A 14,181-nucleotide genomic window follows, 5' to 3' on the forward strand; every position below is an offset into this window, starting at 1 on the left:
AGCTGCTCCCAAATGTTTTGTATACATGTACCATTCCATTAGAATACAGTTAATCTTGAATATATTTTACCATGAAACACGAACATAGTAATTACAGATTTTTCCATTCAACGTCCCCTATCATATTCCTAGAATATTGGATTCTCTTAGAATAGCATTTAACTGTTTTCATATGGGCTTCAGCTGACATCTTGGAAATTTTGAAATGGCCAGTCACTTCAGTGCTTTGAAACCTAGTCAAACTCTTTTTCTTTTTTCCTTATTTTTTCCTCCAAGTTTTAAAACAAGATGAAGATTAATTTTCTAACTGCCTTCTGCTGATTTATCAGCTGATAGCAAGTCTGGGGTATTCAGGCCAATGAAACTGGCTCACCAAGTATTGTTCAGAGGGTAAATATGAAGTGTAAATGTCCAGGGGAGTTTTCTCTTATGTGGAGCTAAAATCAGAGGGAACTATAGTGGCTGATCAGTATTCATCAGGGTGGTAGAGAGACAGTCCACTGGTGGTCACTAAAAACCGTGCTGACAATAGCTCGTGAACGCGCTGAAACCTCGAGTGCTCCAGGTGGGCAGTGCAGACAGAGGTGGGCCAAAATCAGCTGGCCTGCTTTCCTGGACCAAAGCTAACCTTCCCCTGAGGTCTGGATCCTTCGCAGTGGATTCAGTCCTTGTTTTGAGAGCAACTCCCATTGTCTAGGTGTGCTGCCGACTCAGACCAGGCAACACTGGGCCTCTTGTTCCAATTCCCGTGGGGATTCTGCAGTTTAAACAACACAAAGCGTGGGCCAGCCTCCAGAGTTATAGCCTAGTTTAACTGGATTTAGAAAACTGGTTAAACAAGGCTACAGCTCCCTGGTCTTGGGCCTGCTGTTTGTGTTTTATTTTTGTTTTTGTTTTTCTTTCCCCTCTGTTCACTCCCTTTAGAAAAGCGGAAAGGATAAGAAAATGGAAAATGACAAGTAGATTGGAGCGATTTATTTGTACTGGCACAGCCCTCTTACTTTTAACAAAGAATTTCTTTAAAATGTTAGGCTTTTGCGAATGGCACTGGCCCCCACTAAACGATAATCGCTTGTTTAGGTCTGAGTTCTCCACTTGAACAGTGATTCTCAAACTCCACAGAGCATACGATTGCCAGGAGGACTTGTGAAACCACAGAGGGCTGCCCCATCCCCGGGGCTGCTAATTCAATGGTTCCAGGTAGGGCCTGAGAATCTGCCTTTCTTCTCATAAGTTCCCAGATGGTGCTGATGCTGCAGGTCCAAGGAGGACATGTCGAGAGGTACTCACTGTCCAAGACTATGAGCTTCTTGAGGGTAGGAATTGGCTTACTCATCCCTTCAGAACACCTTGTCCTATGTCTGGTACAAAGACATATTCCAATAAATGACCAACTCTCTCCATTCATTTAACTCATATTTATTCATACTGCATTCAAAACAGTTCTGGAAGCTAGGATTCCACAGTGAATAAGACAGGGAAATTTCACGTGCTCAGAGAATTTCCATTCTAGTAGGACAGTCCTGAAAGAAGCACATCTGTAAAATTATTTCACCTGTGATAAGTGGCGTGAGGAAAAGGAGAGCAGGGCAAGAGGATAGGGAGTGATGGGCTTGGAGGTAACTACAGGTGGAATGTCAGGGGAGGTCCCTCCAAGGAAGAGACGTGTAGAAAAATGAAGAAAATAAGTGAACAGGTCATGTGAAGATTTTGGGGGAAGAAAGATTTCAGGCAGAAAGAACAATAATACAAAAGTCCTGAGGCAGGAACAGATTTGGCATTTTCAACATGGAGCGAGAACTCCTGGTGGCTGGAGGGAAGTGATTTAAAGGGAGAATGCTGCTGCTGTTGTTCAGTCATTCAGTTGTGTCCGAGTCTTTGCAACCCATGGACTGCAGCACACCAGGCTTCCCTGTCCTTCACCATCTCCTGGAGCTTGATCAAACTCATGTCCATTGTGTTGATGATGCCATCCAACCATCTCATCCTCTGTCATCCCCCTCTCCTCCTGCCTTCAATCTTTCCTAGCATCAGGGTCTTTTCACATGAGTCAGCTCTTCACATCAGGTGGCCAAAGTACTGGAGTTTCAGCTTCAGCATCAGTCCTTCCAATGAATATTGAGGACTGATTTCCTTTAGTATGGACTGGTTTGTTTTCCTTGCAGTCCGAGGGACTCTCAAGAGTCTTCTCCAACACCACAGTTCAGAAGCATCCATTCTTCAACACTCAGCTTTCTTTATAGTCCAATTCTCACATCCATACATGATCACTGGAAAAACCAAAGTTTTGACTAGATGGACCTTTGTTGGCAAAGTAATGTCTCTGCTTTTTAATACGCTACCTAGGTTGGTCATAGCTTTTCTTCCAAGGAGCAAGCATCTTTTAATTTCATGGCTACAGTCACCATCTGCAGTGATTTTGGAGCCCAAGAAAATAAAGTCTCTCACTGTTTCTACTTTTCCCCCATCTATTTGGCATGAACTGATGGGACCGGATGCCATGATCTTAGTTTTTTGAATGTTGAGTTTTAAGCCAACTTTTTCACTCTCCTCTTTTCAGTTCCTCTTCACTTTCTGCCATTAGGGTGGTGTCATCAGCATATCTGAAGTTATTGATCTCTTTCCCAGCAGTGTTGATTCCAGCTTGTGCTTCATCCAGCCCAACATTTCACATGATGTCCTCTGCATACAAGTTAAATAAGCAGGTTTTGGAGGAAATAATGGAAACAAGGAGAGCAGGCGGAGCCTACTATAATCCAGACACACGGTGATGATAATTTAGACTCACATGTTGATGGTAAATGAGATAAGTGATGAAATCTGAGATATATTTTGAAAGTTGATCCAGCTTCAGTTGCTATTAAATTGAATATAAGATGTGAAAAAAAAGGGAAGAATCAGGATGACTCATAATTGTATTTTTTTAATGGATGGGGATGATATTTTCCAAGAGGGGAAAGTGAAGGACATGTTTAGTTCAGTTTGGAACAAATCATGAGCTGCCATAGACTTCCAAGTGGCAATTTTGAATGATTCTACAAGTCTGGTGGTGTTCAGGGGAGGGGTCCACGTTGGAGAATAAATTTAAGAATTATCAGGGGAGACATTTCCCAAAGCCAATATTGTCTGGGATGTGTGTTCAGAGAGAAAAGAAAAGGAAATTAAAGGCTGAGCCCTGCGATTCTAACATTTTGACAATAAGAAAGGAAGGAGGAGTGAGGAGACAAGTGTTTCCAAAGGGAAGGAGCCACTGACTGTGTCCAGTGCTGCTAAGTGATCAAGTAAGACAGACAGACAGAGTGAGTGAGTGAAGTCGCTCAGTCATGTCTGACTCTACCCTATGGACTGTAGCCTACCAGGCTCCTCTGTCCATGGGATTTTCCAGGCAATAGTACTGGAGTGGATTGCCATTTCCTTCTCCAAGACAGACAGAATGGACTACCAAATTTGGCAAAATGTAGCCTCCTTGACAAGAGCAGTTTCAGTGAAATGGTGGGGAAGAAAACCCAACTAGAATGAGTAAAGAAAGAATGGAGTATAAAGTAAGAAAAACAGTGGATAGAGCTCACTAGTCTAATGGGCAGTCTTAATAAAAGACAGCACAGAGAGGAGACAGTAGCAGAAAGTAGAAGTGGGAACCTAAGGTTTTCAAAGAAAAGAGTGTTCATTCCAGTCAAGATGACCCAGAAGAGAGGGAGAACTCGATTATGTAGGAAACAGCAGAGTCATCTGCAGGAGGGAAGTGCTTGAGTGGGTGGGAAAGCAAAGGACCTGGTACCCCAGTGGGGAATCAGCGTGGATCGAAACAGATGGCAGACTGAGAATCAAATCCAGATGCAGTGAGTAAGAGATGGGAGAGTTCTCTGCCACCTCAGTCTCGGGGAAAGGAGAAAACTGAATGAGCAGGAGTCACCTAGACAAGTAAGAGCAGAAAATAAGGAAACATAACCAAGTTGCGAACTAGGCTGCATCCACTTGATAACCACAGCTATGGATGCAGTGTGAAGCCCATCAGCGTGGTTGCATGTTTTCTTCAAATTCTATTTCTCAGCTGGGAACCAACCCTGGAGGAGGCAGAGGGTTAGGCTTGGGATACAGCCAGAAATAGATGTGCCTGGTGAGGGGTGATGTGTTTGAGGATACATGCAAGGGATTAATGACAGAGACAGACATTGGATGTTCACTGGGGTAAGAAGGAAAGGAGGGTGTGCGAAATGTCTCAGCAGGAGACAGCGTGGCAGATTCAGGACTTGGAAGTCTGGAAGGCACGGATAGGTTGGTACACTGGGGAAATTAATTGGAAGAAGAGCAAAAAGTACAGTTCTTGGTGATGATGACAAAGTTCTGGAGACAGACTCAGAGCTGGTTGACTGAGACAGCAGAGAAATCAAGGGAGTGATAAGGTCAGTGAACAGAGAGGCCCATGGGTGGGCTGCATGGTGGAGCTGATGGATGAAAGCTGAAGAGGACAAAATACTCAAAGTAATGAGAGCTTATCAATCAGTGTACAGCTAGTAATCACCTACAATTTCAAAGCTGTGTGTGAAACAGGAAAACAAATAAAGTTGATCTTGCCTCGGGGAGATAAACTCACAAAGTTTTAGAAACAGGTGATGCATGAGACCAGTCCCTCCACTCTGAAATCTCACATTCTCCTGTCTTTTAGCTTTTGTTCACTGCAACACTTGTAATTGCATTTTCGTCTATACCTTGTACACTTTTGTCTACAAAGATCAGAGCTAAATGTGTGAGAAACCACTAAAAATGTACAGGACTTCCTGGTATATACTTGTGGACTAAGATCCATTTTTACCTTTTTTCCCTCTTCTTTGCATTTGTTTACATTTTTTGTCTTGTTTTCCTGAGATATTTTTAACCTTACATTTGTGTATACATTTGTAATCCTCTTTAAGTCCTCTGTGAAACAAGGCTGGAAATAGATAAATAATATAGGGCACTGTACCATTGACTTAAGTACAGTTTTAGTGAAAAAGGACATTTTGGCCCTTGTAATTGGGAAACTCTAGTGATGGACTTCTGACATCACTGGATCTAGGTGCTTAAAGAATAGTGTCACAAATCTGCCACTCTCCATCTCTGGACTCTACTTTCCTCCATATAGATTTTATTTCTAGTCAGGATCTCAGAAGTATAGAGGCAAAGGGAAGCACCGGTAGCTTCTGACCACCTCAACAGAAATAGTACCTAAAAATTCCCCAGTAGACATCCCCAAATCAATCCCTGTTGCTAGACAATGTCATATTCTCCTTAGATGGTTATGGATCACACATTCATCCCTGCTGTTTTTAGTCATGTCTGACTCTTTGTGACCCTATGGATTGCAGCACACCAGACTTCTCTGTCCTTCACTATCTATCTCCTGGAGTTTGCTCAAACTCAGGTTTATTGAGTCAATGATGCCATCCAACCATCTCATCGTCTGTCTCCTCCTGCCCTCAATCTTTCCCAACATCAGGGTCTTTTTCAACAAGTCAGCTCTTCACATCTGGTGGCCAAAGTATTGGAGCTTCAGCTTCAGCATCAGTCCTTCTAATGAGTATTCAGGGTAGTTTTCCTTTAGGATTGACTGGTTCAATCTCCTTGCAGTCTGAGGGACTCTTGAGGGTTTTCTCCAGCACCACAATTTGAAAACATCAGTTCTTTGGCATTCACCCTTCTTTATGGTCCAACTCTCACATCCATACATGACTACTGGAAAAACCATAGCTTTGACTATTCATCCCTGGAATAGGAACTAATGTTAGCCCAACCAGAACCACACAGTCTGAGAGCTGGGGAAAATATAACTTTCCAAAGGAAACTATAATGCTGAACCAAAGATGGTGGCCTGGACTCTCAGCAGAACAAATCTACAAATATCATATCTCCAAACTTAGAATCTTGCCGAGGAGACAGGCTATGGGTTTAGAAATGAAGTAGGGCAGGGCATACCTGGTATGAGCCAAAAGGATCATTCAGACACCGTATATGTCATAGGATGACATAGTAGGGGGAGGTCATTATGAATAGACATTCCGATCATTTGCCAGAAATTTCCTGAAGACCTGCTGTGTACAAAGCTCTGTGCTAAGTGCTTAGAATATGTCAGTGAGCAAAACAGACAAAGATGCCTGCCTCCCTAACACTTCCATTTCAAACAGACAACATGCCATAGGTACAAACACAAGTAACGCTTTCAGTTTATTAGAAGGTAATGGGCACTGTGAAGACAGGGAAAGCAGAGCACGATGAGGGAGGCTGGACATTTTCAAGGCAAGACTGGGCTTCACTGAGAAGGTGACATCTGAGTGAACATGTGAAAGGGCTTTGCCATGTGAATATCTGGGGAAAGAACATTCTGGCAGAGGATCCTGCCAAGATGAAGACCCTACAGCTTCATTGTGACTGGAATATTCTAGCTGAGGTCACTGTGGCTGGAGTGGAGTGAGCGAAGGTGAGAGTAGAAAGATGTCCGGGTGGAGAGATGATGGTGGAGAGCGGATCTAGTTGAGTGTTTCCCAAGCACCTCAATTTATGACCTTCATGAAACAGTCATTGCAGCATCTTTGAGAGGAGGGACATTCTTCTGATAAACATTTTTAAAGATCACTGGGACTATGTGGAGGTTGGACTGTAGTGGGGAGAAGGGAAGAGGGTGAAACTGGTAGGGGGTTCCTGCAGAAATCAAGGCGTGAGAGGGCAGAAGCTTGGAACTGGGGATTAGCAGTAGGAGTAGGATTGAGCCAGATTCTGAATATGTTTGGAAGATAGAGCTGGTAGCATGTGGGCCATAAGCTTTTACGAAATGGGCAGTCAGGAGGCAGAGAAAGATAAAGAGCTTTCCGAGAGACATGAAATGTACAGCAGAGAGGTCACAGAACTGAGGGGGAAGCAAGGAGAAAATCGAAGAAATGTTAATAAAGCCTGTAGTTGAGCAAATGGCATTGTACTAATGTTCATTGCCTAGTTTTGTTAGTTGTACAGCAGTTGCATAAGATGTTAATAGTAAGGGAAGCTAGATAATGGGTGTATGGGGATTCTCTGTATTATTTCGCAGCCTTTCCAGAAAACATTTTTTTAATAATTTTTTTAATGGAAGAAATTGTCTTTAAAAGACATGAAAGGAAACACCAACAGGACTTCACAACTGGATGGCTTTAAAGAATGAAGGAGTTGGGGGGACCAAAGCTACCTTGAAGACTGTTCCTTGAGGTTGTGATGCAGAGTCCAGAATGGAGGAAGTCCACTAGTGTGGAGCTGCTTATGTGAGTGTGAGCAGGGGTGGCTGTGGGAGTACACACTCAGTAGATGGTATAAAGCAAAATGCCCTCCCCAGCATGGCTGGGTAGAATTCAATCCCCTAAAGGTCTAAATAGAATAAAAGGTTGAATAAGAAAGAGTTCTTTGTCTCTACCTGATGGTCTTTGAGCTGGGACCTCAAACCTCAGTCATGGTTCCCTGGAGAAACAGAATAAATAGGATGCAGCAGGACATACAAATCCTACTGATACTTATAGGGACAGCAATATCTCTAGACTTGTGTCTATACATGGAGAGATTATAAAGAATTGGCTCAATTGATTAGGATGCTGAGGACTCCAAAGCCAGGAGATCCAGTGATATAATTTCCAGTCCAAGACTGAAGGCCTGAGAACCAGGAAAGCTGATTGTATAAATCTGTGTCTGAGTTCAAGTTCAAAGGCAAAAAATACATGACCCCAGTGTAAGTTTGATGCATGAAGCAGGGCACCCAAAGCCAGTGCTCTGGGACAACCCAGTTATATGGTGAGGAGGGGTGTGGGAGGGGGGTTCAGGATGGGGGAACACATGTATACCCATGGCCTATTCATGTTGATATATGACAAGAACCATCACAATATAGTAAAGTAATTATCCTCCAAGTAAAATAAATGAATTATTCAAAAAAGATAAAAAAGAAATGGCTTATGTCCCAGCTCAAAGACCATCAGGTGGAGACAAAGAATTCTTTCTTAGTCAACTTTTATTCTATTTAGACCGTTAGGGGATTGAATTCTACCCAGCCATGCTGGGGAGGGCATTTTGCCTTACACCATCTACTGAGTCTTATTAATCCCAACCAGAAACACCCTCACCAACAACCCCAGGATGACATTTAATCAGATATCTGGGGACCTCATGCCTCAGTCAAGTTGACATATAAAATTACCCATCGTAGTGAGTGTGTGTGTGTGACTGTGAGGGTGTATGAGTGTATGTGTGACTCTGTGAGTGTATGTGTGACTCTGTGTGTGTGTATAGATGAGGTAATCACTTCCACTGTAGACATGCATGGCAAAGTCCTCCAGAAGCCGGATAATGAAAGTGTGAGGTGAGAATAGAGGAAAAAGCAGAGCAGAGAAGTGAGGTTAGGAGCATATTTGAGGAAACATATAGAGACAAGATCACCAGGGAGAGAATTTTAGAAAGGCGGGAGGAGATCTCAGTGAACAGTTGAGTATCAGTGAAATGACTTTCCGTATAACAATGGAAGAAAATTCAGAGAAAGACAGAGATAAGGTCGCAGAAGGCGAAGGACAGTCAAGATCCTGTAGCCCTGAGACTTCCCTGGTGGTCTAGTGGTTAAGGCTCTACACTCTTGATACAGAGGGCATGGGTTCAATCCCTAGTCAGAGAACTAAGATCCCATATGCCACAAGAAGCAGCCAAAGAAAATAAAAACCAAGGCACCACAGAAACTAAGGGAGGAGACTGCTCAGAGGTCAAGCCAGCCTTGACCAATGCTGCTGTCAGACCAGGTAGAAAAAGGTCTGGGAGAAGGTCAAGGAGTTAGTGTAAGTAACACAAGGCTGATTTTCAATACCATTTCAGTAGGCCAAGGCATATGGAGTCCAGGTATCAAAAGAGTAGCAAGTGATGAGGTGGCTTTGAGGTCTGGAAGCTGCAGGCATGACCCTAATAAGATCCTCAAACTGTAAAAGAAACTAAGAAATCTTCTCAGTATTTTCTTTCATCCACTCATTGAGTAAATTCATGAGTGCCTACCATGTGCTTATTAGCTTTCAATGGTGGCTCAGATGGTAAAGAATCTGCCTGTAAAGCGAGAGGCCTAGGTTCGATCCCTGGGTTGGGAAGATCCCCCGGAGAAGGGCAGGCAACCCACTCCAGCATTCTTGCCTGGAGAATCCCCATGGACAGAGGATCCTGGCAGGCTATGGTCCATGGGGTCACAAAGAGGTGGACACAACTGAGCAGCTAAGCACAGCACTATGTGCTTGGTGCCACATATACAGTGAACAAGGAAAAGCAATCACTGCCTTTGGAAAGATTCAATCCTCGTGTTTTCTGAATACTGGCACTCAGGCTCCTCAAAAGTTATGCTAACACAGCAAGCTTTGAGTTTCCTTTCTGGAAGATTCTAAGAAAGACACTGGAGGATTTAGCAATAATAAATCTTTTTTAGCTCACGCCGGGAGTGTGGTAGAGAGGACAATGGCTTGTATTATTTCATCCAAGCTTTGAACATTTGATCCACCGCTCAGCCTCCCAGGTGTGACTTGTTTCCTTCCTGGGTTTGAGAAAATCCCTTCTTTTGTTCTCTACAGAAAACAAAGCCCATGACACTATGCTTAGTCTTGCTAGACTTCCACATTTCCCATCATGAGTTTCATGAGTTAATACGCTTTCTTTGAAAATTTCACTGGTAAATCGCTGAGTTTGACTTTATGAATAACAATGAAGTAGTGTATTAAGACGATAAACTATGCTCTGATTTCGACAGTAGGCAATTCACAATTGTGTCCTAGTTTGTAGAACAAAATTTATACGCGGTTTGAGTAGAATAGGTACAACTTACTTCTCATCCGGGAATGACAAAATGCATAAATAAGAGCAAGGGATATCCACCTGGGAGGCAGGTCTTGATTTTAGTGAGCAAAGTACACATATGGGAACACAGCTTCAAGGAAAATACTTTGTCTATTGGAGGGCCCTGAAAACTGCTTAGTTAAATGTGGAGGAATGGAGAAAATCGAAAGACAGTTTATCACTTTCTTAAAGTTCTCAAAGGCTTTTAACCACTGTTTTATTATGATTTTAAATCTCAATAGTAAAGAACAGAAGAGTTCATGGTAGAAGGTTCATATTGGTCTGCAGGATTCATACCACACTAAGAAAAATGAGAAACTCTAAGCGTTTACCAACATATCTCACGTCACATAAGTTTCCAGGGACAAATCAGCAGTTTCTGAAATGCTGACCTACTTACTATATGGGCTTGGGCTTCCCTGGTGGCAGTAGTAAATAAATCACCTGCCGATGCAGGCACTGCAGGAGACACATGTTTGATCCCTGGGTCAGGAAGATTCACTAGAGGAGGAAATTGCAACCCACTCCAGTATACTTGCCTGGAGAATCCCAAGGACAGAGGAGGCAGGCTACAGTCCATGGGGTCACAAACAGTCCAATGTGATTGAATATGCACGCATATTACTGTGTGGCATTAGGCAAGTTATTTAACCTCTCTGAGCCTCAGTTTCCTTGTCTATAGTGCAAAGTAACGTACTATTTCTTATTCAGTATGGGTTTTTTACTATCTAGTAAGGATTAGTCATAGCACGGCACCAGCATGTCTTAGTCAGTGAATGGTAATTACTTTTCTTAAGTAGATTTGGCATAGTTTGTTACATTTATTCATCATTTGTTCCTTAGTACCAGAACCCTAAGCAATGTGTTCAGCTGAATGAATACATTTCTATCCTCCCTTATATATAGGGATGCACAAGTTTGGGGCTTGGGGTATCTGGGAGAGCCCTTTCTGTTCTCCTTCCTCTTACTCAGCAAGCTGGCTTGATGGCTGGAACTCCGGCAGCCATCTTGTGACCTAAGGATGGAGCTCACGCATTGATGGCTGCCAGAGCCAAACGCAGTACAAAACTGGACCCGCAAGGATTCTAGGGAACTTCCATAGTAATCTTGGATGACTGTTATAAATATTCTTTTAAATGAGAGAAAGTAAATCCCTAATTGTTTCATTGGGTCTCTGTTATTAACAACAAACTAATAACTCAGATAAGTAAACCTGAAGATCTTCTGAATTTCCATTCACTTTCAGGTTGACCTGCCAATCCACACTAGTTACACAATTGTATCTAGTTTATCTCCTTTCCTTCCCTTAGCTCTGTGATGACAAATTGTTTCTTCTCTTCAGCCTAAACTTTGATTTGTCTCAGGGGAGATAAGCATCCTTCAACTCTTACCTACAACTCTACCCATTGAACAAGGCCACCTTCGTCTTCCCATTCGTCCATTGCTCTACACATAGAATCTGACTCTGATCTAGATATGCTGAAGTGTACTAAAAAGGGAGATGAGTAAAAATTGAAGAACAGTTCCCAACAGTAGAACTGAAGCCTTGGCCATATGGATTTCTAGAACAAACCAAAATGATTTGTGTGTGTGCAGATGTAGTATTAACAGAAGAAGCTGGTGGTTTCTTTCCATGGCTATTTTATCCACCACATGCCAGTAGAAAAGTCAGTCTTGCAGTTGAACATGGACTTCACTTGCCACTGCAAACCTGGACGGATAAGAAAGCAAAGATACCAAAGATAAGGATTCACAGCCCTACTGAAAAACTACGGGATGAAATCACTCTCTTGACCTTGGGAGCAGAGAATATAGTTTATAAACTCTATTGGCTACTTCAGCCAGGCAGGTATTTATTTTTTTAATCACATGGACACGTGGGTTATTTTTCATTTCCCCATTTTGATAGAGCCGTAAGTTTTAGAGACCTTCCTGTACTCTAAACTAACATTGTAATCACAGTAATGAATGACAAGCTGCCAGAGCCTTGGTGTCAGGGAAAGAGAAACAAAAAGCTGGGGACCTTGGTCAATGGAAGGGCACTTGCATCTCTAAAGGGGACCCTCATTTCTTAGCTCCAGTAGACGTTTTCATGCCAGGGATTCGTGTTTTTCAAGAGAAGCAGGAACTCATATTTTTGTGTGAAACCTCCTAACTTTCAAACGTTGGTTCAATTTTTTTAATCGTGTGTGAGCCAAATAAAACACATCAGCTTGCCCAAATATGCCCAGATGGCAGCTGAGCCCTAGTGACAAGTCAGCCCTTCAGAAGGGCAGCAGGGGAAGGAAATCAAGAGCTCGTTCAGTGAATGTGTTCATTCAGGTCACAAGGGTATGTTAAGTGGCCACCAGATGTGCCCTGGACCATGCTAATAAGGACTGGATCCGAATGAAAACCAAGGGAAAAAAGTAGGGAATGATGAAGGATTGCTAAATCCAGCCCCCCAAATTAAAAATATTATAGTTAAGAAGGGAATTATAAAATCTATTGGAAGTCTCTAAAATCCCAGGCAAGGAGGAGATAAGTACTGAGAGTTAAGAAAGAAGGGAATAGTAGGTGTCTTGGCCAGCTTCCTTAGTGGTAGGTGTTGGAGCCAGTCTCCAAAGATTCTTACCTTCCAGGACCCACACCCTCATGTGGTTCCCTCCCATGCTGGATGGAGCTGGCCTTCGTAACTAACAGGATGGTGCTGGAATGATGAGTGTAACTTCCAGGGCTAGGTCAGAAAAGGCACTTTGATTTCTATCTTGCTCTCTGTTGGATCACTCACTCAGTGGAAAGCCAGCTGCCATGACATGAGGCCACTTAAGAGGCACTATTGAGAGGTCCATGTGGCAAGAGCCCGAGGCCTCCTGCCAATAGCTGGTGGGGAAGTGAGTCCTCCTGGCAAAGTCACAGGAGTGAGCCAACCTGAAAGTGGATCCTCCACACCCAGTCAGTTCTGTAGACAACTGTCGCCCCAGCTGATGCAAGAGACCCTGGGGTGGAATCTCTCAGCTAAGCTGCTCCTGACCCAGAGAAGCTGAGAAATAATAAATGTTTGTTGTTTTAATCCGCTCAGCTTTGGGGTCATTCATTACGCAGCAATCGATAACTTATACCATAGAGGAAGTTGAGGCATTGAGTATATATCACCAGTGTAAAAAAGAGGAGAGAGAGGAAGAGAGCAATATGTGTGGGGTTGCCAAAAGAGAATAGCATAATGGTACAGAGAGTGGACTTCTGAAATAAATCAGACATGAATTTGAAAGCCAGCACTCACACCTCCATCAGTACTGTGTGGCCTCAGGCAGGCGCTTAACATCTCTAAGCTTCTGTTCCTTCTTTTGTGTGTGTTTGTGTGTGTGTTCTCAAAATACTAACTGTTGGCTTGCCAGAAAGTTCATTTGGTTTAAAAATAAGACATTTTTCCTTTTCACCAATGACTTTATTGAACAACATAGTCACTAACTGAATGAACCTTTTGGCCAACCGAGTGTTTCATATAGTTGCTGTGCAGATTAAAATAATTTCCATGAAATAGGTTACTTGGCACATAAGAAACACTCTATGGGTTAAGTTATTAGAGATCATATCAATGAAGGCAAAATTCATATACTTTTCAGATTCAGCATTGCCAGTCTTTTCAGGGGAAGAAAACAATCATTTTGATGCTTTTTAATGTGTGGGTAATTCTGAAATATATCAGAAACTTAAATAACGATTATTTTAAATTAAGCTCTGTGCTTCCCAAACATTCCAAGGAAGAAAAGCATAGAATACAAAGTAGAAGCTCCATGTGTGTGGAGTGCTAACTACATTCCAGATCCTGTGTTACAGGCTTTCAGCATCAACTAATTCCCCCAGTGGCAGTAGGGCTTACTGTTACTATTCTCACATTGTTGCTATTATAGTGGCTAAGTTGTGTCCAACTCTGCAAACCCAGGGACTGTAGCCCACCAGGCTCCTCTGTCCATGAAATTTTCCAGGCAAGAAGACTGGAGTTGGTTTGCCATTTCCTTCTCCAGGGGATCTTCCCAACCCAGGGATCGAACCCGCAGCTCCTGCTGCATCTTCTGCATTGCAGGTAGGTTCTTTACTGCTGAGCCACCAGGGTGATGCTACAGAGTGGTAAACTGAGGTTCAGCAATATTAAGTAATGTGGTTCATGGCAACACAGCTAGCGGCCGAGCTCAGGTTTAAAACACTGCGTGGTTCCAATGTCCACGTTCTCAGCCCTTCCCTCTACGCTCTCTTCTTGAGAAGTAGACTTTGAGAAACACTGAACAGAGTCAGGCTACTTTGTGGCTAAAGTGAAAACACAAATACATGCTGTCTAAAATCTTTACAAATACC

The 14,181-nt window shown here is 42.9% G+C and overlaps 1 protein-coding gene across 2 annotated transcripts in view; it reads left to right on the forward strand.

Annotated features, from left to right (window-relative positions):
- Nucleotides 1–14,181, forward strand: part of PDZRN3 (PDZ domain containing ring finger 3) — a 494,666-nt gene that overhangs the window by 134,338 nt on the left and 346,147 nt on the right. The window contains exon 2 of one of the 2 annotated variants that reach the window (XM_086366714.1): nucleotides 13,815–13,912. The exons of the other annotated variant lie outside the window; for it this stretch is intronic. The gene's annotated coding sequence lies outside the window, so the exon portion shown is untranslated. The remainder of the gene's footprint in view (nucleotides 1–13,814; nucleotides 13,913–14,181) is intronic. 2 annotated transcript variants of the gene reach the window in all.

This window comes from Bos grunniens, chromosome 22 (assembly GCF_055505025.1).
Source record: "Bos grunniens cultivar Pamir isolate PY7600 chromosome 22, Bosgru_T2T1.0, whole genome shotgun sequence".
In the NCBI taxonomy this organism is placed as follows: domain Eukaryota; kingdom Metazoa; phylum Chordata; class Mammalia; order Artiodactyla; family Bovidae; genus Bos; species Bos grunniens.